This window comes from Rhinoderma darwinii, chromosome 6 (assembly GCF_050947455.1).
Source record: "Rhinoderma darwinii isolate aRhiDar2 chromosome 6, aRhiDar2.hap1, whole genome shotgun sequence".
NCBI lineage: Eukaryota > Metazoa > Chordata > Amphibia > Anura > Rhinodermatidae > Rhinoderma > Rhinoderma darwinii.
In genome coordinates, this window is record NC_134692.1 from 123026996 (window position 1) to 123051244 (window position 24249).

Here is a 24249-nt window from a genome sequence, read left to right on the forward strand (position 1 = left end):
TTCCCATCGCTCAGCTGCTCAAACCAATCCCTGGACTGTTGCCAACATCTGCCTGGTCACGAGGTCAAACCTGAGGGAACTTCCAGAACAAGGTAAATACCAAAACACACCCCACAGTAGGGGTGTGGGAAGATACCAAGACATAAATAGGGGGAAAATCAGAATATAGAACAAACAAGAGAACAGAATAAAGGAAAAGAAGGATAGAAAAAGGGGGAAAACAGGGGGGTGTGAAGTGATCCCCTGGGTCCCACAAGCTATGCGCTCTAAAGGGGGGCCTCTCACCAAACACAGAACACAGTAGCTGATCACCGTATAGTATCAGTATACCCCAATACATAAAACAAGTTAATATATACTGAGTAACTCACACTATACGTAGTACAGTATAAACACGGTATCACAATCCTAATTTATACCACCACCCACTTATCTAAACATACAGTGCATTCACTCATGCTTGCTTCTGTGAACTCCGCCTCCACCTGGCTCTAACTAAAATACATAGAAGTTACGTTACAAAACAATACACAAGCTCACTGTTTCTTTCACACTCCCTCCTAGCAATAACTGTCCCTGTGAACTAAAGGGTTAACAGGGGATAAGGAGGATAAAGGGTTAACAAAGGGAATGGGTTGCTGTGTACCACAGGTAGCAGATAAATGGTGAGAAAGAGTTAAACAGGTACCAGGGGATGTACAGGTACCAGGGGATATGCAGGTAACGTGCAGGCAGGTAGGAAAGTGTTGAAGTAAGGAAGGGGAAGAGGGTTACGTGTAGCTGCTGCTACACGTGGATACTTAGAGGTTCATGTGGTAATCAGGATCTGTTGAGGGAGGCAGGAGGCAAGAGAGTGAAGTGTGGGACAGTTTGTCCTTTTAAACCCCCCGTGCACTTCTGTATGACATCACGTGCTCATGCACGTGCAAGTGGGGGGGGGGGCATGGAACTGTTTATGGCTCCCCCCATGCAATCTCATTACCTGGTGACGGGGGAGGGCAGGCAGTGGGAATGTGTCCACTGTCTTCTCCCCCCTCCCCCGGAGGCTAGAGATACACTTTTCTGGAGGGACAAATATATATATCTACACTCAAATGTACATAGATATAAATATATAAAACACTTCCCTTTACAGCCCTTTCACTCCTTGCCTGAGCGTTGTTGTGTATTTCCATGTTAGTCCAGCACATGGTCCCTTAGTCGTATCCTGTTTCCAGTGTTCCCGTGCCCTGCTACCAGTATACCGTGCTGTGTTTGTTCCTGTGCCCTTTCTCGTGTTGGAGTCGTGTTGTGCCATCTGCCATGCCTGCTGTCATACACCCCGTCTGGTGTCATCTGCCACTCCTTGTATCATCCACCACGTTTGGCGTTATCTACCGTCAAGTTCCATCTGTGCCTAAGCCTCTTCTTCTGCCTGGACTATTACAGGAACTCTTGTGCTAGGACTTTGCATAGACTTTGTATACTGTTGTTTGGCCAGCTGCTACTCCGCTACGGCGGTGCGGCCTATTGGGTCCACATACCCACGGTTTGTCACTGTCCACTTCTCATGAGGTTTTTTAGTATACAAATAAAGAAAAGTTTATTGCAGACTCTTAACCATACAAGCCCCAACACTGGGTGAACACCAAAACATTGTTGCATTTAAAAATTACACTATTTGATTCTTTGGTATAATAAGCAGACAAGTTGATCACTTTAAAGATAACAGTATTGATCTGCAGAGAGAGGAGGGTTTGTCATTTTAGGATAAGAATAGTCGTATAGGATACAAAGTGGCGTACCTTCCACCGAGATAGACCACGCCACTGCTATGGAGCCTGTGGTGTTAGGGGGCCGAAACTGAACGGTTTCTTCTGCTTTCTGACACAGTTTCAGCATTTGTCTGCAGCCAGCAAGATCAGTTCATACATATGTTTACAGCTCCCATTGAGTTCAATAGTAGCTGTACAAATCCATATACACCAAACGCGCCCTAGTGGTGGCTGTCGGCATCTAGAGTTTAATCATTTAAATCTTTCTGGGAAAAATGTATGAATGTGTTTGACAGTTTTCTGGCATTAACATTTGGGCTGAATGCTATATTTATGAAGCCCCTGATCCACATGACAAATCACCAGAAGACGTGAAACAAATCTCCCGTATAATGCCTGCTATGAAGCACTGAAAATAAAGAATTTTTGCCAGTTTTTACCTGTGGGTGACGTGGTATATAGATATTTCTACTATATGACTGCCTATTACTGAGCACCACCAGCTTTAATAACACCGTGGAACTACTCGCCCTACTTCATTTGCATTTTTTGAGTAGTGTCGACAGTTTTTTTTAGTATTGGACCTGTTACACTTTGTCCATCATGTGCCAAATGTGGCTGGAAAAACATACCCGCTCCAGAGTCAGGCATAGCGCAACATTTATTAACAATCTCTGCTACTTTTTATTAGAAAAAGTGACAGAAAACAACACCACATTAACCCTGCGTTATGTTAAACTACATTTGACAGAGCTCTCACGGTGGGTGTGGCCTTTCTAAATTTTGCTATTGGGCTCAATGATTTCATTGTACGCCCCTGGGGATACACCAGTCGGATACACCAGTCTGAGCAGCAGTGGGTCGGACGTAATTATAGCAAAACACGGCAAGGTATATTTTTAAACAGATCAGAACAAAACACATAAAACAAAACACAAAACAGGGTCACCTGTAGGAGTAAATTGTAGTGGGTGTGGGGAAGCGAGATTAATATAGTGGATCAGCATGTCCAGGCATTGCCCTAATATTCTATTTATCCCAAAATGTGAGGGTGAGATGCATACTTCCAGCTATCATGTATTCATAGCTACAGCTCGAATTAGTAAATCTAACAATGTCTTGTATAGTGGGTACATCAAGAGATTTCCATTTTATGGATATGGAAGTTGTTGTCACCATAAGAATGTGGCACAAGATAGTTCCACAAGGGGAGGGTATTTTCTCCATTTGTAAATGCGATAGAGACAAATCGGGTGAAATTGGAGATTTCTGTAATCTATGTAGAAAAATGGATAAGGAGCTCCACAAAGGCTTAATGTCGGGGCACTCCCAAAAATATGTAAAAGTTCCCACCTGCTCACAATTTTTCCCACAATTGGCAGATGCAGTAGCAGGAAACATTCTGGTAAGTTTGTTTGGTGTATTGTACATCTGGACTAAAGTTTGAAATACGCCTCGTGGTGGTTTGCACAGGAGGAAGATTTTGAGCATTCCTGGGAGGTATAAGTGGTTTTGAGGTCTATTGACCATTTACAAACGATTGATAAAGTAGCATGTCTGATTAAAGGGGATAAAAGGTGTGAACATATTTTTGTAAGGTCGTTTTGCAATGTGAAAATGTATAAGGGGGTGTAAGAAGAGGGAATTTTGGTAGACCTTTACCAGTTAGAAAAAAACGGATCTGCAGATTTTTATACATTTCTGCTTTACCCAGATTATATTCTTATTGTAAATCCAAGAAACTACACAGGGTGTCCTGATCAAAAAGATCAGAGAGAGTTTGTAGTCCGGCTTAATGCCAGGTTTGTAAGGACAAAGTTGGGATTAAAGCCACATTCCAAATTTTGTTATAAATTTTTGCCCAGTGTTGTTCATTCAAGGGCTTAATTTGTTTGACCATTGTTTTTCACTGTTACATTTTGTTTTATTTAGTTTATATTGTAATAACCCTTTATAAATATTTGCCAGAGCCTTTTTCTTCGGATTTGATTCGGCTATTTGCTTATATACCCCATGAAGGGGAAATATTTGAAGCAACTCCTTATCTGCAGACTTACCAATCACATGTTTGAGTTGTGTTTCTGCAAATGTTTCCTTTTTTTCCTAACTCATAGTTTCTTTCCAAGGTTTCCTATTATTTCATTTTCCCATTCTCGATAATATCACCAATATTTGTAACCTGTTTTTTTCCCCAGGAAATTGTAACAGCCACGGTTGCAGACTGCAGACCTCTTTCATCCTGCCGATGTCTTCCTCCCTGGGGATGCCAGCACATGCGGCCGTCCTGTCCTGCAGTAACCACTAGTGTGCACGCACGAGCTCATTCCCGGCCTTAAAAGGCTAGCATGCACACATGTTTAGAATCGACTAATTACTCCCAGATCACCCTGGATTATAATAAGGGCCCCTTGTTAGTAATTCCCATGTTAGTCTTTGCAAATGGTCCCTTAGTGTGTTCCCATGCCCTGATACCTGTATCCCATGCTGTGTTATTGTTCCTGAGCCTGTTAGTGATTGGAGTCGTGTCCTGCTACTCCTGTTGTTATCTGTCACAACTGGCGCAACCTACTGCACCTGTTGTCGTCCGCCACTTCTGGCGCATCCTACTGCACCCACCTCCATCCATGCTAAAGCCTCTGCCACTGTCTTGATTATTCAGGTACCCTTGTGCTTGACTTTGTATTTATTGGGTGCTCTATTGTTTGTCCAGCTGCCTCCCCCCTACAGAGGTGCGGCTCTAATGGCTGCCGCGCCGGTCCCCGCTGCTTCCACGGCCTCTGCTCTGGTTCCGGTACCCTTCATTCCCTCATGCTCGTCCCGAGCTCCACTCAACCGATCCGGACGCTCTGCAGGCTCTGGGCGTCGTCAGGTAACTGCATCACTCACCTCCCTCCACAGCCACCATCCACGATGTGCGGCTGCAGCCACTAGAGGGTGCACGCGCTGACTCTTCCCTTCTTAAAGGGCCGGCGTGTGCCAAAATCCTAAGACTTCCTATTTAAGGATCCTCCTCCCTCAGATCCTTGCTTGTTCAACCAAGTTATCCCTGTGAGCTTCCCTGTACCCTGTTTTCCCTGTTACCTTGCCTTCTGCCTTTGTCTGGATTTCCCGTTGTGACCTCTGCCTGAACTTGTACTATTCTTGCCTGCCTTGACCTATTGCTATCCATACCCGTTACGACATCTGTCTGCCTGTCTTGACTTCTGGCCTATTCATCTGACTGCCTCTAAACCTGCTGTGCCAAGCGTTGCCCTGGGTTACAAGCACCATCTCCCAGACAACACAGAGGATCCACAAACAAACCGGTGAGAACCGTTGTAGCGGCCTAGTGAGTCCACATACCCACAGACCGTGACAGAGATTATATCCTGATAATGTATATAGTTCAGTTAAATTCAAGTTGAACCATAAAAGTGTAAACCTAAATGCTCCCTGCCGGTTAGAGATTCTACCTAGCATTTTCCAGCTCTTATTCAGTTTGATTGGGAAGTTTACCCTTAACCCCAATGTTACTTTCACCTGATTCAGGAGTCTCCAATATACCAAAAAAAAAGTACACCAGCCTCCTTTATCAAATATTGCAAAAAATCTGTATCCTCCCTTTCCTGTATATATTGGAGTTGAGTTGCTAAGTAATACATATTAACATCAGGAAATGTTCGGAAATTATTTGGACTCTCTTTCTTCCCCAAATCAAGTTATTAAATAAAGTTCTAATCTTATGAAATATTTTGTCATCAATCCATATCGGAGTTGCAGAGAACATATATCAACTTTGGGGATAGAACTGATTTAATCGGACATATCTTATCGGCTCTATATAGCGAGCTCGTTCCAGCTTTTAATTTTCTTCTCTATTTCTTTTATTAATAATTGAATGTTGAGATTTGTGAAGTCCGTTATCTCCTTGGGGATATCTATCCCCAGATATTTAAAATTGTATAATTTTTAATTACTTTTAAATCTGTATATACCCCTGGTTCCGTGTCATCTAGTGAAACAATATAGATTTTCACCAATTTATACGCAATCCAGAGACGAAGCCAAATACCTGTATTTTATCCATCAAATATTTAATTATTTCTCTTGGGTTTGTTACAAATAATAGAAGGTCGTCCGCGTACAGGACCATTTTGTCCTCCGCCCCCCGTGCTCCGAACCCTCCGAACACCCCCATAATAAGGGATGCCAGGGGCTCGATTGCCAATGCAAACGGCAGGGGAGAAAGTGGGCAACCCTGTCTCGTGCCCCTCGTCAGTTCAAAGAAGGTGGTACCCCTGCCATTAACGTTTACACTTGCTCGTGGTTTCGTATACAATAGTTGAATAAATTTAATATATGCCTTCCCGAAGCCAAATTTTCTCAGCACCGCCCAGAGATATCCCCACTCCACTACATCAAATGCCTTGAATGCATCAAAAGACAGGATGGAGTAGGGAGCCCCCCCCCCCCCAGCGCCTATCTGCATATTACCAAACACTCACGTTACACAGTGTCTGGTAGATCTTCAAGTAATAAATCCACATTGATATTTATGTATCTGTAACATCCATGGCCATGGACCGTCGGGATTACTCACCCCTCTGGTGAGCGCTGGCCCGCATCTCCTCCCCAGGAGACGCCAGCACTCACTTCCACTCCAATCTGCTGTGTCCTGTAGGGTGCGCGTGCACAATAGCGCCCGGCCTTAAAGGGCCAGTGCGCGCACATGCAAAACATTAGTAATTAGTCCAATGATCTCCCTGGACTATAAGAAGGGCCCTGCCCCTTGCACATTGCCTGAGCGTTGTTAGTATTCCCTAAGATCTCTCTTTGATTTTCAGGTTTAGTAACAAATGGGATATCCCCTAGGTACTTCTCTAGTTGTTCCTCATCATATTCCCTTTCTATTTTATAAAGTTCGGAGAAGTACTCATAGAAGTTTTTACCTATTTCCTCCGGATCCCTGATCAATCGACCTACTTTGTCCCTAATGACAGCAATGTTATTTGCGGCTCTTTGATTTTTAACAATATTCATTAACATCTCACTGGGTTTATCCGATTCCCAGTATCTTTTCTGACTCAAGAAAATAATTTTATTCTGTGCTTTAGCTAATACACATTTTCTGTAATCCTCCAAAGCATCAAGCCAATTATTTTTTCATATTCTACCATGTGGGTTCTAATATATAGTCCCTCATATTCTGATACACAGTTTGGTTTTTTTCTTGCTCCATCACAATAAATTCTCTCTTTGATTTAGTTATGCTTTTGAACAAATTGCCTCTTAAAAAAAAACTTACTGCTTCCCATACAATCCTGTCTTGGGCAGAATCCCAGTTTACCATTAATATTTTTATTAACTGATTGTTTATGTCCCCCAGATTTTTAATTATATTGAACCAATGTGGATTTATTTTAACTGTCTGATAGTTCCTTTTTCTCAGTCTTTATTTCTAAAACTATCGAGGAATGGTCTGAGATACCTCTATTATCATATTTGATTTTCCCTACCAGTTCTGCCCCCAACTCGCTACATAATACTAAGTCAATGCGAGACATAGTATGATGCGATTTATTGTGGCAGGAATATTCCCTTTTAAGGGGTTTCCTGACTCTCCATAGGTCAACTAGGCCTGATTCAACACAGAGACTCGCCAAAGGGGTTGTAATTGGGGACCTTAATATAGGGAGACATCTGACCCTATCTAAAGTTTCATTCATGACACAGTTCATATCTCCCATAATTATTATTGGGCAGTTATTTATATTCCCCGCAAACAAATACATATTTTATTAAGACAATGGATGAATATAAGGGGGGGGGGGGGGGAATAAACCAATGCCAGGATAAAAACCTTATTATTTTGCTTAAAATGGAGGAATATATGTCTTTTTTTCATTCTCTGATTCTTGACCCGGTATTAAACATTTAATACTCCGGTGAATAACAACACTCACTCCATGTTATGTTTAGTAATGAATTATGATTGAAAATGACAACGATGCGGCAACAACAATATATGTTCTTTTTACTGGTTATCAAAATGGAGAATGCTTCTGAAAGACAAGCAGGTGAAGGGAGAAGGGAACGCAACACCCCCTTCCACCTGCTGGAGTGATGCACCCTGTGCAATTGCACAGGTCGCACACCCCGAAGTCTGGCCCTGGGTCTGATAAATGTGAAGGAATAGTCTCATTTGAAGTGTCCTTTACACGTGGTTCATTATCCTGAGGCACATCTGATGGTGAAGAAGATTGTTCCTGTTGTTGGATAAGAGGAGGGTCAGTGGAATGTAAGGCATCACTCTGAAATGTTGCTACCTTATGGTCAGGATCCCTTTCAATAGCAGGTGATATGCATTCCTCTACTCTGCTTCTTAGTTGGTATATATGCGTCCTTAGAACATGACCATCAGTAGTTCTTACTTTGTAAGCCACAGATCCTGCAGTTTCCACTACAGTTACTGGTATCCATCTTAGTCCCATGTATAGTTTCTAGCATAGACACAATCACCCTCCCGAAAATGCATTGTGGATGAGGAGTTATATTTTTTAGACAATCTGACTTCATATTTGTTTTGCAAATCAGATGTGAGTTCAGGATGAAGTCTGTCCCAACAGGTCTCGATCCTCCTGTTCATCGGCAGTTCTGCAGGGCTGCATCCGGTACTGGAGCTGGCGTCACATGATGTTGTAGTAGAAAACTTGCCAGTCTGTGATTTCAATCTCCATCAACAATTCTCTTTAAAGCATCTTCAGTAGTCTGAACCATGCGCTCTGCTTGTCCATTTGAAGTTGGATGAAATGAAGCTGCTGTAACATGGTTAATAAGATTATTTTTCATAAACACTTTGAACTCTGGATGTAAATTGTGGCCCATTGTCTGACACAATTATATGAGGTAATCCATATGTTGCAAACAGCCTCGGTAGAACTTGTATGACAGGACTTCTTGCGGCAGAGGATACTGGTACAACTTCTAATCATTTGGAAAAGTAGTCAACAGCAAGGAAAAATGTCATTGAACTGGACCTACAAAGTCTATATGCAGTCTAGACCACGGGTTTCTGGTTACTTCCCAAGAACGTGACACAGCTGTTGATGGAGAATCACGTGTGGTTTGACAAGGAGTACACTTCTTTACCCATTGCTCTATATGTTCATCAATTTTAGGCCACCATACATAACTTCTAGCAAGAGCCTTCATGTTAACAATTCCAGGATGTCCTTCGTGCAGAGCTTTAAGCACTTAAATTTGGCCAGCCCTGGGAATTACCACTCTGTTACCCCAGAGTAGACAACCTTTGTAGGCAGAGAGTTTAGGCTTTGTTCGTTCAAAAGGTTTAACCCTTTCAAGACCGAGCTCATTTTGGCCTTCAGGACCAGCCCCATTTTTTCAAATCTGACAGGTCAATTTATGTGGTAATAACTCTGGAATGCTTTTGCCTATCCCAGCGATTCTGAGATTGTTTTCTCGTGACATATTGTACTTTATGTTATTGGAAAAATTTGGTCAATAAATTTATTGCTTATTTGTGAAAAACACCAAAATTTTTAGAAAATGTGCAAAAATTATGATTTTTCTAATTTTAAATGTATCTGCTTGTAAAACAGATAGTAATACCACACAAAATAGTTACTATTTCACATATTCCATATGTCTACTTTATATTTGCATCGTTTTTTGAACATTATTTTATTTTTCTAGGACGTTACAAGGCTTAGTACTTTAGCAGCAATTTCTTACATGTTCAAGAAAATTTCAAAAGGCGATTATTACAGGGACCAGTTCAGTTCTAAAGCGGCTTTCAGGGCCTTATGTACTATATAGACCCCATAAATCACCCCATATTAAAAACTGCACCCCTCAATGTATTCAAAACAGCATTCAGAAATTTTATTAACCCTTTAGGCGTTTCACAGGAATTAAAGCAATGTAGAGGGGAAATTGACAAATTTTATTTGTTTTGCTTCAATTCATGTGTAATACATTTTTTTCTGTAACACAGAAGGTTTTACCAGAGAAACGCAACACAATATTTATTGCCCAGATTCTGCAGTTTTTAGAAATATCCCACATGTGGCCCTAGTGTGATAATGGACTGAAATACCAGCCTCAGAAGCAAAGGAGCACCTAGTGGATATTGTGGCCTCCTTTTTTTAGAATATATTTTAGGCACCATGTCGGGTTTGAAGAGGTCTTGTAGTGCCAAAACAGTGGAAATCCCCCAAAAGTGACACGGTTTTGGAAACTGCACACCCCAAGGAATTTATCTAGGGGTATAGTTAGCATCTTGACCCCACAGGTCTTCTGCTATATTTATTGGAGTTTGCCTGTGAAAGTGAAAATCTACTTTTTTTCTGAAAAAATATAAAAAAATATAATATTTGCAAGGAATAAAGAATAAAAAGCACCCAAAAACTTGTAAAGCTACTTCTCCCGATTACAGCAATACCCCATATGTGGTACTAAACTGCTGTTTGCACCCACGGCAGAGCTCAGAAGGGAAGGTGCGCCATTTGGATTTTGAAGCGCAGATTTTTCTAGATTGGTTTTCAGTGCCATGTCGCGTTTGCAACGCCCTGGAGGGAGCAAATCGGTGGAAACCCCCCAAAAGTGACCCCATTTTGTAGACTACACCCCTCAAGGAATTTTTCTAGGGGTATAGTTAGCATTTTGACTCCACAGTTTTTTTGCTATATTTAGTTGAATTATCCCATGAAAATGAAAATCTTTTCTGAAAAAACATAGAAATGTTTCAGTTTTACAATGAATAAAGGAGAAAAATCACCCCAAAATTTGTAAAGCAATTTGTCCTGATTACAGCAATACGCCATATGTGGTAATAAACTGCTGTTTGGACCCACGGCAAGACTCCGAAGGGAAGGAACAATAATAGGCTTTTGGAGCTCAAATTTAGCTGGAATGGTTTTCGGGTGTCATGTCGCATTTGCAAAGCCCCTGAGGTACCAAAACAGTGGAAACCTCCCAAAAGTCCCTTTAGGGGACTGGAACGAGCGATCATTAGGTCGCTGGTACAATACACTGCAGTACTAATGTATTGCAGTATAATATCATTTTTACAGGCTCCTGTAACAGCGTGATCGCTGTTCCTGTCCATTAGTCCCGGGTGTCAGCTGTAATACACAGCGGACACCTGCAGAATATGGAGCGGGCGCAGCGCATGAGCCCGCTCCATATATAACCTCCCGCACCACGACATGCTATTAAGTCGTGGTGTGCGAAGGCGTTAATGCGCAGCGGGTGGTGCAAAGTGAAAATTACAATTATCCACTGATATGCCGTTTTAATGCACAATATGTTGTGCCCAGTTTGTGCCGCTGAAGACAAATACCTCGTACAATGTTGAGCGGGTTCTCCCGGATATAAAATATCATATATGTGGACGTAAGCTGGTGATTGGGCGCGCTGTGGGGCTCAGAAGGGAGGGAGCGCCATTTGGCTTTTGGAGCGCAGATTTTGCTTGGTAACTGTTCTGTTTGGGGTTTTGCTGGTATTTCAGTTTATGATGTGGGGGTATGTGTAAATTGGGCAGAGTACATCAGGACATAATAAGAGGGTATAATAATTCGGTAAATAAATACTAATCCGCAGATATGTGGCCAATGTCGCACTGATAAATGGCGCCCGATCTTATCCGCTTTTGGACACTGCACAATTTCTGTCGCTATATTCTGAGACGAACCGTAAAGGGTTATGTCCCTTTACGGTTCGTTTCTAGGTCTATATGCTATAAGGGACCCCAGTATACGCCATCTCTTGGTGTGAGGTTTTGGTTAGGTTGTCTGGCTATATTCTGAGAGCCAGAACTTTTTTTATTTTTTCTTCACCGGAGCCGTGCGAGGGCTTATTTGTTGATTTTTTTTGGCAAGCAAAGTGACAAAAAAACAAATTTTTTTTACACTTTTCACTGTGCGCTATAAATGACATTTTACTTTATTCTGCGGGTCGATACGATTACGGCGATACCAGATGTATATAGTTTTTTTATGTTTTGTGGCGTTTGCGCAATAAAATCACTTTTCGATAAAATTATTTATTTTATATTCTGAGAGCCATAACTTTTTTTTATTTTTCAGTCAAAAAAACTGTGTAAGGGCTTGTTTTTTGAGGGGCGGGTTGTAGTTTTTATTGGTACTATTTTAGGGTACATGTGACTTTTTGATCACTTTTTATTCTATATTTTTGGAGGGTTGATGACCAAAAAAATTGTGATTCTGACATTGTTTTTTAAATATTTTTTTTGCGCTGTTCACCTTGCGGGAAAAATAATATTATAGTTTTATAGTTTGGGTCGTTGTGAACGCGGCCATACCAAGTATGTGTACTTTTTTTAACATTTTAATTTTTTTCCTATAATAAAAGACTTATTTTTATAGGAAAAAAAAAGCATTTTTTGTTTTTGTAACTTATAACTTATTTTTACACTTTTATAAAACATTTTTATTAATTTTGTTTTTTACTTTTTACTTGCTTTACTTGAAGACCTGCAGCACTGATCGCTGCTATAGTACATTACACTACCTAGGTCACACTGACAGGAAGCTTATGGGGACCAGCGTTCGACTGGTTCTCATAGGCTGCTGTGCATGGCAGACCCGGGGGCTGTTGTATGGCCTCCGGTTTTACCTTATAACCGATTGCAGCACCTGCAATCGGTCCCCGGGAAAGTTTGTTGTAGCAACAAACTTTCCAGTTTGTTGTAGCAACAAACTTTCCAGTTTGTTGTAGTAACAAACTTTCCAGTTCGTTGCTACAACAAACTTTCCCTGCGATCACATGTCCGGGACCTGAACCAATTAGGTCCCGGTCATGTCTCCGGGACTAGAGACAGGGGATAACAGCGCCAACCGGGTGTCAGCGCTACTCTGAGACACCCGGATCGCGCTTTTAACACCCACCGTGAATTCACGTCGGCGCTGTACAGAGCCCAGCAAGCGCCGACGTGAATTAACAGTGGGCGGTCGGGAAGCGATTAAAATCATTTGTTAATTTTGAATGTGGCCATCCTTTCCAAATCCAGTTTAATAGTCTTGCCAAAATTGGATCCATGGCAGTCATGCGAGCAATGTCAGTGGATTGCAATGGAGGATTGGATAGTGACTCCAGCATAAGAACTTCAGACATGGCACTTACTGCAAAACCAGCAGTCTATATTGGTAAATGGCTAAGGGCATCAGCATTGTTGATTACTTTTCCTGACCGGTACTGTAGCTCAGCGTCATATGCATTTAGCATTACAGACCAACGGAGCATACGTAGTGATATCATTTGAGGGGTAGGCCCATTATTTTTGAACAGACCCAAAAGAGGCCTGTGGTCTGTTATAATAGTGAAACTTCTTCCATATAAGTTACTCATGAAATTTCTTTACTCCTGCCACAATGGCTAAAGCTTCCTTATCAATTTGTGCAGAGTTTCTTTCTGTAGTACTCATTGTTCTTAAATAGTAAGGAATTGGAGCTTCTTGTCCTCCACTAACTGTATGACACAAAACTGACCCTATTCCATAAGGTGATGCATCACAGGTGATAGTAAGGGACCTGTTTAGATCATAATGCACCAATACACTATCAGATGACAATATTTTCTTGGCATCATTAACCCCTTCCCGCTGCAGCCATTTTTGACCTTCCTGACAGAGCCTTATTTTTCAAATCTGACATGTGTCACTTTATGTGGCAATAACTTTGGAATGCTTTTACCTATCCAAGCGATTCTGAGATGTTTTCTCGTGACACATTGGACTTTCAGTTAGTGGTAAAATTTGGTCGATACATTCAGTATTTAATTGTGAAAAACACCAACATTTTGTGAAAAATTGCAAAGATTTAAATTTTTCTAAATTTAAATGTATCTGCTTGTAAGACAGATAGTAATACCACACAAAAAATTTGCTAATTAACATTTCCCATATGTCTACTTTAGAATGGCATTGTTTTTTTTTTTTGCATCCTTTTATTTTTCTAGGACGTTACAAGGCTTAGAACTTTAGCAGAAATTTGTCACATTTTCAAGAAAAAGACGAGGCTGGACGGCAGCGCGGAGGGCTTAAAGAGGCTCTGTCACCAGATTTTGCAACCCCTATCTGCTATTGCAGCAGATAGGCGCTGCAATGTAGATTACAGTAACGTTTTTATTTTTAAAAAACGAGCATTTTTGGCCAAGTTATGACCATTTTTGTATTTATGCAAATGAGGCTTGCAAAAGTCCAACTGGGCGTGTTTAAAGTAAAAGTCCAACTGGGCGTGTATTATGTGTGTTACATCTGGGCGTGTTTATTACTTTTACCAGCTGGACTTTCTGACGAGAAGTATCATCCACTTCTCTTCAGAACGCACAGCTTCTGGCAGTGCAGACACACAGCGTGTTCTCGAGAGATCACGCTGTGACGTCACTCACTTCCTGCCCCAGGTCCTGCATCGTGTCGGACGAGCGAGGACACATCGGCACCAGAGGCTACATTTGATTCTGCAGCAGCATCGGCGTTTGCAGGTAAGTCGATGTAGCTACTTACCTGCAAACGCTGATGCTGCTGCAGAATCAACTGTAGCCTCTGGTGCCGATGTGGCCGACACGATGCAGGACCTGGGGCAGGAAGTGAGTGACGTCACAGCGTGATTTCTCGAGAACACGCTGTGTGTCTGCACTGCCAGAAGCTGGGCGTTCTGAAGAGAAGTGGATGATACTTCTCGTCAGAACGCCCAGCTAGTAAAAGTAGTAAACACGCCCAGATGTAACACACATAATACACGCCCAGTTGTACTTTTACTGTAAACACACTCAGTTGGACTTTTGCAAGCCTCATTTGCATAAATACAAAAATGGTCATAACTTGGCCAAAAATGCTCGTTTTTTAAAAATAAAAACGTTACTGTAATCTACATTGCAGCGCCGATCTGCTGCAATAGCAGATAGGGGTTGCAAAATCTGGTGACAGAGCCTCTTTAAGGGGAAGCCTCCATGACTGCCATAGGAGGGAAGGGAACCAATAGGAGAGGAGATAGTTGGAAAGGGAGGGGACGTATAGGGGAGGGGACGGGGGGAGTTATCTGTTCCTCCCGCTGTTTTCGGCATTGAGCCGGAAGCAGCGGGAGGAACAACAGGTAGAAATTGAGCTGTTGATGGTTAATTCTGATTCTGACCCATGTTGGGTCATGTGAATTAGAGCTGGAGTTATCCGAATGTTTCGGATTAAATTGCATTTAAATAATGTAAATAAATAAATGGCTGCTGTGGCCATTTCATATCCAACCTCGGTTGTCACGTGTCGTTATTGGGAGATGGGCAGGAAAAGGGGGTGAATAGGTTTAGAAGGTTAGATAGCACATGAGGGTATGTTCACACGATAGCAGGCATTTACGGCTGAAATGACAGACTGTTTTCAGAAGAAAACAGCTGCCTCGTTTCAGCCGTAAATGCTCCTCCTCGTAATATACGAGGCGTCTGTGACGCTCGTAAATCTTGAGCTGCTCTTCATTGAGTTCAATGAAGAACAGCTCAAATTACGTTGCAAAGAAGTGCCCTGCACTTCTTTGCCGAGGCAGTCAATTTACGCGTCGTCGTTTGACAGCTGTCAAAACGACGACGCGTAAATTACAGGTCGTCTGCACAGTACGTCAGCAAACCCATTCAAATGAATGGGCAGATGTTTGCCGACGTATTGCAGCCCTATTTTCAGACGTAAAACGAGGCATAATACGCCTCGTTTACGTCTGAAAATAGGTCGTGTGAACCCAGCCTCACTCTACTTAGGCCAGTCATGTCAAAAGTCTATTTTTACAGGGGCCAGTTCAGTTGGGAAGTGGCTTTGAGGGGCACATACAATACAAACCCCCATAAGTCCCCCCATTTTAGAAACCTCATCCTCAAAGTATTCAAAACAGCATTTAGAAAGTTTCTTAACCATTTAGGCGTTTCACAAGGATCAAAGCAAAGTGGAGATGAAATGTACAAATTTTTTTTTTTTTACAGATATTCATATGAAATCCATCCACAGAAGGTTTTACCAGAGAAACACAAAATATCCCACATGTGGCCCTAGTGCGCTAATTTACTGAAGCACAGGTCTCAGGAGCAAAGGAGCACCTAAGGGATTTTTGGGCCTTCTTTTTATTAGAATATATTTTAGGCACCATGTCAGGTTTGAAGAGGCCTTGTGATGCCAAAACAAAGAAAACACCCCAAAAAAGACCCCATTTTGGAAATGACACACTACAAGGAATTCATCTAGGGGTGTAGTGAGCATTTTGACCCCACAGATGTTTCATAGATTTTATTAGAATTCGAACACGAAAAATAAACGAATAGCGTAGTCGACTATCAATTGTGATGGAAACGGAAACCTATGGTTTATGTCAGTCAGGGCATCGTTCTGATGGAAAGCTCAGACGGATCGTCGGAACGGAGCCCAGAAGCAGATGTGAACGAAGCCTTAATTGTGCATTTATAATCGGCACAAATTCTGTCTTCACCATTTGATTTCATAACCGGAACAATAGGTGTAGCCCAGGCAGGGTGCGTGACTGCAATTAATGAACCTTGTTCCAGTAAGCGTTCAATTTCTGCGTCTATTTTTGCACAGCTAGCAAATGGAACAGGTCGTGGTTTGATGTGTATCGGAGGTACATTTGGATCTAATTTAAAAGATATTGGTGGTCCTGTGAATTTTCCAAGACATTCTTCAAACACAACAGAAAAGTCTCTAATGACATCCAGCAGACAGTCCATTTTCACCTGGTGTATTCCTGTTAGCTGAATACCTAGAGGTTCAAACCAATCTACTCCTAGTAAACTCGCACGATGGCCTTTAGTGATGATAATTCGCAGATTGCCTTTTTCATAGTACACATTGACAAAATACGCAGCCATTATTTCCACTTCCTGTTTATTATAATCTGAGTATAACTTCACATGGGACTATAGGAGGACTGTTTGTTGAAAAGTTTCCTCAGAGATCAAGGAATATTGGCATCCAGAATCCACCTCCATTTTGGATTTTGCTCCATTCAGTGTTACCTCACTATGCTGCTTATGTCCCTTTTTGTAAGTTTCTATTCTGTTGACAAATTCTGAGGCATATTCACTGTCATCTAATTCAGGAACATCACTTCATATATTAACCTTATGGTCGGATTTGTGTGAGGAGTTCTCTTTTACTTGTTTGTGTCTTGGTATATTTTGTCCCTGGCGACACCCTCTGTATGTGACCGTGCCGTTTACATTGGTGGCAGACAGCATTCTTAATCAATGACATTGATCTCGTCTGTGATTTCCCCCACAGTTGTAGCAATAACCCTATTGTGGGCTGGATGTGCTGCTTTGTCCAGACTCTAATGTAGCATTGCGCTCTATTATGCAGCATATTTACATTACCAGAAGAGGTCTGTGTTTCTCTTGAATGGAAAAATGCCGCCACATAAGCCAGTGCCTCTTCATGAGCTATAGCGAAGGTTAAGTTTGGTTTGGCTAGTAGTTTCCTCTGAAGCGCCTCATCTCTGACACTACACACAAGTCTGTCTCTTAACCCCTTAATGACCGGGGCTGTTTGGACCTTAATGACCATGCCACATTTGTCAATCTGGTATGTCTGACTTTATCAGGGAATAACTCTGTGAAAGTTTTGAATATCCAAGTAATTCTGACATTGTTTTTTCATCACATGTTGTACTTTATTTTAGTGGTAAAAGTAGACTGATACAATTTGTGGAAATTAATAAAAAAATAAAAAAAATTGAAGACATTTTGTAAAAATTAACATTTTTCCCTATTTTTAACTGCAATATGTCACATATGTACAATTTTTTTTAATTAAATATATATTTCCATCTCTTTACTCTATTTTGGCAGCACTTTTGAAAAAATAAAATAAATTTTCAGCAATTTAGAGGACTTACAAATTGAATAATAATTGTATACATTTTGAAGTACATTTTGTTTTCCTGCACCAAGCCAGGTTTTCAGAGGCTCATAGGTCTCAGAATGATGGAAACCCCCACAAATGACCCCATTTAGAAAACTAGACCCCTTAAGGTATTTATCTAGGGGTATAGTAAGTATTTTGACCTCAAAGTTTTTTGCTAAATTTAATACATAACAGGTGAACAAAAAAAAAATGTAACTTTTTTCATAAAAGTATCAGTTTGAAGACCGATTTCTTTGTAAAGCAAACATGAAAATTAAGTAACACACCACAAAATCTATCACCCTGTTTCTCCTGTTTTCAAAAATACCCACATTGTAGCCCTAATGCGTTGCCTGGACACACGGCAGGGCCCAAAAGGAAGGGAGCACCCGGAGACTTTCAGGACTCATATTTTGCTTGAAAATGTTTTAGGCCCCACTGTACATTTGGAGAGGCTTTGAGCTGCCAGAACGATAGAAACTCCCCATAAACGACCCCATTTACAAAACTAGACCCCTTAAGGTATTTATTTAGGGGTATAGGAAGTATTTTGACCTCACAGTTTTTTGCTAAATTTAATGCATAGCAGGTGAAAAAAAAATAATTTCACTTTTTTCATAAAAGTATCAGTTTGAAGAACGATTTCTTTGTAAAGCGAACATGAAAATGAAGATAACATTTAGCAAACCGAGCAATACCCCCAGATATACCAGTAGGTCCTAGTGACTGATAGATTAAACCAAAAAAGTCACGACCATGTAATTGAAAGAATACAAAAAATCCTTTATTAATGTCAATTAAACACATGCAAACAGAAAAAACTGAACAAGATAAAATAACATAACCCTCGCAGGATAGAAAGATGGAATCAGAACACTAAAGCAGCAGAACACCCAGATAGTAATCCGGTCACAAGATCACCCAGAATGCTAAAGTGCATGGATAGTGGATTTTTAAAACAGGTAATAGGTATAGCACATTTGCACAGATTGATATATATATATATATACACACGTAAATAAATGTCAATACAATCGCAGAAATCACGTTTGAACAACAGTATACCTACATCTGTAAAGTACGGGAATAGCCAGGAGATCAAGGCCTGGGGACCGCTGCTGAACCCGACGCGCGTTTCGCTGATGCTTCGTCAGGGGTTCAAAATCTATCACCCTGTTTCTCCTGTTTTGAAAAATACCCACATTGTGGCCCTAATGCATTGTTTGGACACACGGCAGGGCCCCAAATGAAGGGAGCACCTGGAGGCTTTCAGGACTCATATTTTGCTTGAAAATGTTTTAGGCCCCACTGTACATTTGGAGAAGCTTTGAGCTGCCAGAACGATAGAAACTCCCCAAAAACTACCCCATTTAGAAAACACTATGCCTCCATGTTTTACACACTACACTCACGTTTTTGCATCACTCACAGCCCTGATTTCTACACACTACACTTAGTAATATCCCCTATACTTCACATGTACACCATACACAGTACTTTATTATTTTTTCCATTACACATTTACTTCCATGCCCAACACACCACTCCCCTCAAGGTTAGTGGGAGAGGCTATCATTATTTAAACACACCTGGGCACTTCCCTTCATCAGCATTCTCTGACCTGGTCGTGTCCTGTTTGGAACGGGTTTTTTACCCTCCTCGTAATCTGTGAGTATGGCCTTTTCTGTGGTTTTAATTACATTCTGTGTCCCAATTTTTTTGCATTTAGAAAACTAGACCCCTTAAGGTATTTATCTAGGGGTATAGTTAGCATTTTTACCACACAGGTTTTTCACTAAATATATTGGAATTAGTCTGTAAAAATTAAAAACTACTTTTTTTCTGAAACAACATAGAAAATTTTAATATTTACAAGGAATAACATAGAAAATGCACCCCAACATTTGTAAAGCAATGTCTCCCGATTACAACAATACCCCATATGTGGTAATAAACTGCTGTTTGGACCCACAGCAGGGCTCAGAAGGGAAGGAGCGCCATTTGGATTTTGGATTTCTGATTTTGCTGGAATGGTTGTCGGTGCAATGTCGCATTTGCAATGCATTGGAGGGACCAAAACAGTGGAAACCCCCCAAAAGTGAGCATTTAGACCCAACGGGTCTTTTGCAGAGTTTATTATAATTAGGGTGCGAATATTAAAATCAAACTTTTTTCCACTAAAATGTTGAATTTTCTCATTTTCACAAGGGATAAAGGAGGAAAAAAACAACCATTTTTTATAAAGCAATTTCTCCCGAGTACGGAAATACCCCATTTGTGGTCATACATTTTTTCATTAGAAATGAATTAACCCTTTCAGGACTGATCCATTTTTTGCTTTCTTATGTTAGATTTTCACTCCATGCCTTCCAAGAGCCATAACTTTTTTATTTTTCCATCAATAGAGTGGTACGAGGGCTTATTTCTTAAGGGAGGAGCTGTAGTTTTTATTAGTACCATTTTTTGGTACATAAAAAGTGATTAAAAAGTTGTATTACATTTTTTTTTAGAGCTAAGGTGACAAAAAAAAAAGCGATTTTGGTGGTTTGAATTATTACATTTTTTATAAGGTCTTCACCGTGCGAATTAAATAATGGTATATTGTAGTAGTTCGGACTTTTACGGACGTAGCGATACAAATTTTGTTCATTTTTTTACATTACTTTAGAAGAAAAATGGGAAAAGGTTTGTTTTTTTAACTTGAAAAAAAATTCTCACTACTAATAACTTTAATTCTTCTACACATTTTATTAATCCCCTTAGGGGACTTGATCCAGCGATCATTGGATCGCTGGTACAATACACTGCAATACTAGTGTATTGCAGTATATTGTTATTCTTACAGGCTTCTGTAACAGAGCGATCGCTGTACCTGTCCATTAGTCCCGGGTGTCAGCTGTAATACACAGCTGACACCCGCAGCGTATGGAGCGGGCTCAGCATGTGAGCCCGCTCCATACATCAACCCCCACACCATGACGGGCAATTAAGTCATAGTGCGCAAAGGGGTTAGTGCACAGCGGATGGTTCAAAGGGAAAATTGCAATTTTCCACTGATATGCCATTTTAGTGCATAATATGTTGTGCCCAGTTTGTGCTACAGAAGACAAATACCTCATAAAACGTTAAGCAGGTTCTCTCGGGTATGGCGATGCAAACTGCTGCTTGGGCACGCTGCAGGGCTCAGAAGGGAGGGAGCGCCATTTTGCTTTTGGAGCGCAGATTTTGCTTGGTGGTAGTTTTGTTTGGGGTTTCGCTGGTATTTCAGTTTATAATGTGGGGGTATATGTAATCTGTGCGGGGTACATCAGGGCATAATAAGAGGGTACAATAATGGGGTAAATAAATAATATTTCATAGATATGTGGCCGGTGTCGCACTTATAAATGGCGCCCGACCTTTTCCGCTTTCGGAACACTCTGCACATTTTGCATCGCCATATTCTGAGAGCCAGAACTTTTTTATTTTTTCCCCACCGGAGGGCTTATTTGTTTCGGGACAATCTGACGTTTTCATTGGTACCATTTTGGGGTACATGCGATTTTTTAACCATTTTTTATTCAATTTTCTTGCAATCCTGATCAAAAACCAGGAATTCTGCCGAAATTATTAATTTATTTTTTTGCGACGTTCACCGTACGCTATAGATGAAATTTTTACTTTATTCCGCGAGTTGGTACAATAAGGCGATACCATATGTATATAGTTTTTTTCCTTTTTTTAGCGTTTGCACAATAAAATCACTTATTTATAAATAATTTTCTGTGTCACCGTATTCTGAGAGATAGAATTTTTTTATTTTTTAGTCAAAAAAGCTGTGTAAAGGCTTGTTTTTTGCGGGACGGATTGAAGTTTTTATTGATACTATTTTTCTGTTTACACAGAGTGATAGTTTGAAATACTGACGAAAATGAACGTCATGATGCGCGATCTAGCAGCTGACCATGACTTTCATTTTCGTCATCGGTCGGGAAAGGGTAAATAGGGACTCTAAAATGTTGTCGTTTTCTGACGATCTGCGCAGCTCAGCAATGTAAGCCGCAATACTTTCACCTGGAAGCTGATTCCTTTTATTAATATGGAAACGCCTCACAGTTTCAGGTGGGGTAGGAGCAAAATTATTTTTAACACTAATGATCTTCTCAAAAGAATAGTCACTGGGTTTCGCAGGGGACACCAGAGAACGGGCAATATCAAATGTCTTGGGGCCTACGACACTCAGCAGCACGGCTCGTTTCTGAACAGCATCAGATACTTTATTTGCTTCTAGGTAAAACATGAATCTTTCAGCATATGAATTCCATAAATATGGGTTTCAGACATGAAATTCCTCCATTTGACCGTCGGTAGCCATTTTATAGTTGTAGTATTGTATAAGCTGAGCCGTATAGCAACTGGAATTCAATATTTTCTCTAATCAAATGAAGTCTGTATAATCCTACTGCTCAGCGTCCCTTCCTAGTCACCAATTGTTATGTTTAGTAATGAATTATGATTGAATATGACAACGATGCGACAACAACAATATACGGTATGCTCTTTTTACTGGTTAACAAAATGGAGAATGAGAATAATTACCAACAAGTCTACATATATGAGAACGAAACATACAAATATATGACATCCAGTTACAGTGCCATCTAGTGACACTGGACAGTCAATACATTACAAATATTAGAATTATAATGGGGACAGTTGATCTCCCAGACTATCTCTAGTCACTAGCTACAGACCAATGTCACTTGTAAACCCTGACTGTAAAATCTATGCCAAGAAACTTTCATCTCGTCTCCTAGACATTTTACTGCAACTTATTGTAGGTCACCAAGTGGGTTTTATTAAATTAAGACAGGTCTCTGTTGGCAGATTTATAGAGCCGGTCTGTTGGGCTGAGCTCCATTGAATGCCTTCCCTGCTCCTCTCATTGGATGCGGAGAAGACATATAACAGAGTACATTGGGGTTTGTCTTTTCAGTGTTTGAATAATGTGGTCTCTGCCGCCTTATCTTACAGGCTATTATAGTCCTTTATTCATGTCCCTCAGCCAGAGTTCTCACAAATGATATTCTCTCAGAAACTTTCTCCAATGGTACCAGGCAGGGCTGCCTTCTCTTGACCTGCCTAGGTAGAGTCGTGTGTTAACCTTAAACCATACTATCCCCCACCCCCATTTAGTAACGACACATGACACCGAGGTTGGATGTGAAATGGCCACAGCAGCCGTTTATTAATTTCACAGTTTTATAAAAACAATTTAAATCCGAAACATTCGGATAACTAGTTAGGAATCCACCAGAGAATTCCTCCTAATAATTCACATGACCCAACATGGGTCAGCATCATAAATAACAATTAAACGTTAACATTAACCCGAGCAGAGGAAGTCCTTGAAGCCCCTTCAGATGTTCCTTTCAAGAACACACCGAATTAGCCATCTGCAAACCACTAATTACCTCCAGCCGTAAACCAGCTCGGAAGCACCGTTCACCTCTGCAGATGGCTCCAACCACTAGAAGTCCACTTCAAGGGGATAACACCCGATGAAGCCCTCAAGTGATATACCGACCACTAGAAGTCCACTTCAAAGGGATAACACCCGATGAAGCCTTCAAGTGACATACCTTCTACCAGAAGACCACTTCAAAGGGATAACACCCGATGAAGTCTTCAACCATGTACCTTTTTTGGGGGACGCATACCCCCGATGCGACCCCCCCACCATTTTGTACTGACTGGCCTCAAGGACTCCCCCCGCCAGCTGCCATGACAACAGAACCTACTCCGGAAAAAAGAAAAACATGTTAAATAAGCACACAAAATAAAACAAAACGCTCATAGACAGACGTACATAAGACCTAAGGAGTAACAAAACAAGGGTGGGAGGGTGGGAGCTTTGCTTAATGTGTGTTACTCCTCCCGCTGCTTCCGGCTCAATGCCTAGAAACAGCGGGAAGCGCAGTAACGGCCCCCCCGCCCCCCTTAACTCCTCCCCGTCCCTCCTTCAGCTCCTTCAACTTTCCCTGACCTCGTAACATTAACCCTTTCCCTACCAGGACGGTCATGTCGGCTTCCCTTAAGCCTGCAGCTGCGTCCAGCCTCTTCTCACCTTTGATTTTGCTTCTTTTAGAACCGCTGACCACAGCCATTAGAGCGAGCCCTGACATTAACCCGTTAGTGACCGCCAATACGCCTTTTAACGGCGGCCACTAACGGGCTTTATTCTGATGCATATGTCTTTTTACGGCACTGCATCCTAAAGTAAACTGCTAAAGTAAACAGAGCAGGGAGCGTCAAATCTCCCTGCTCTCAGCTGCCAGAGGCAGCTGAGGGCTGGGAGCGTCCCTGCTCTGCCGTGTGAGATCGATATAAGTATCGATCTCACCCATTTAACCCCTCAGATGCGGTGCACAATAGCGTGCACCGCATCTGAGTGGTTTTGGAGAGAGGGAGGGAGCTCCCTCTCTCTCTCACCGACACCCGGCGATAAGATCGCCGAGTGTCGGTGTCTTCAATGGCAGCCGAGGGTCTAATAAAGGCCCCCAGGTCTGCCTGTAGCGAATGCCTGCTAGGTCATGCCGGAGGCAT

General features: G+C 41.4%; 1 pseudogene; it reads right to left on the bottom strand.

Moving 5' to 3' along the window:
- Positions 1-450: 450 nt before the first annotated feature.
- Positions 451-23810, bottom strand: LOC142656652 (uncharacterized; annotated as a pseudogene).
- Positions 23811-24249: the final 439 nt, after the last annotated feature.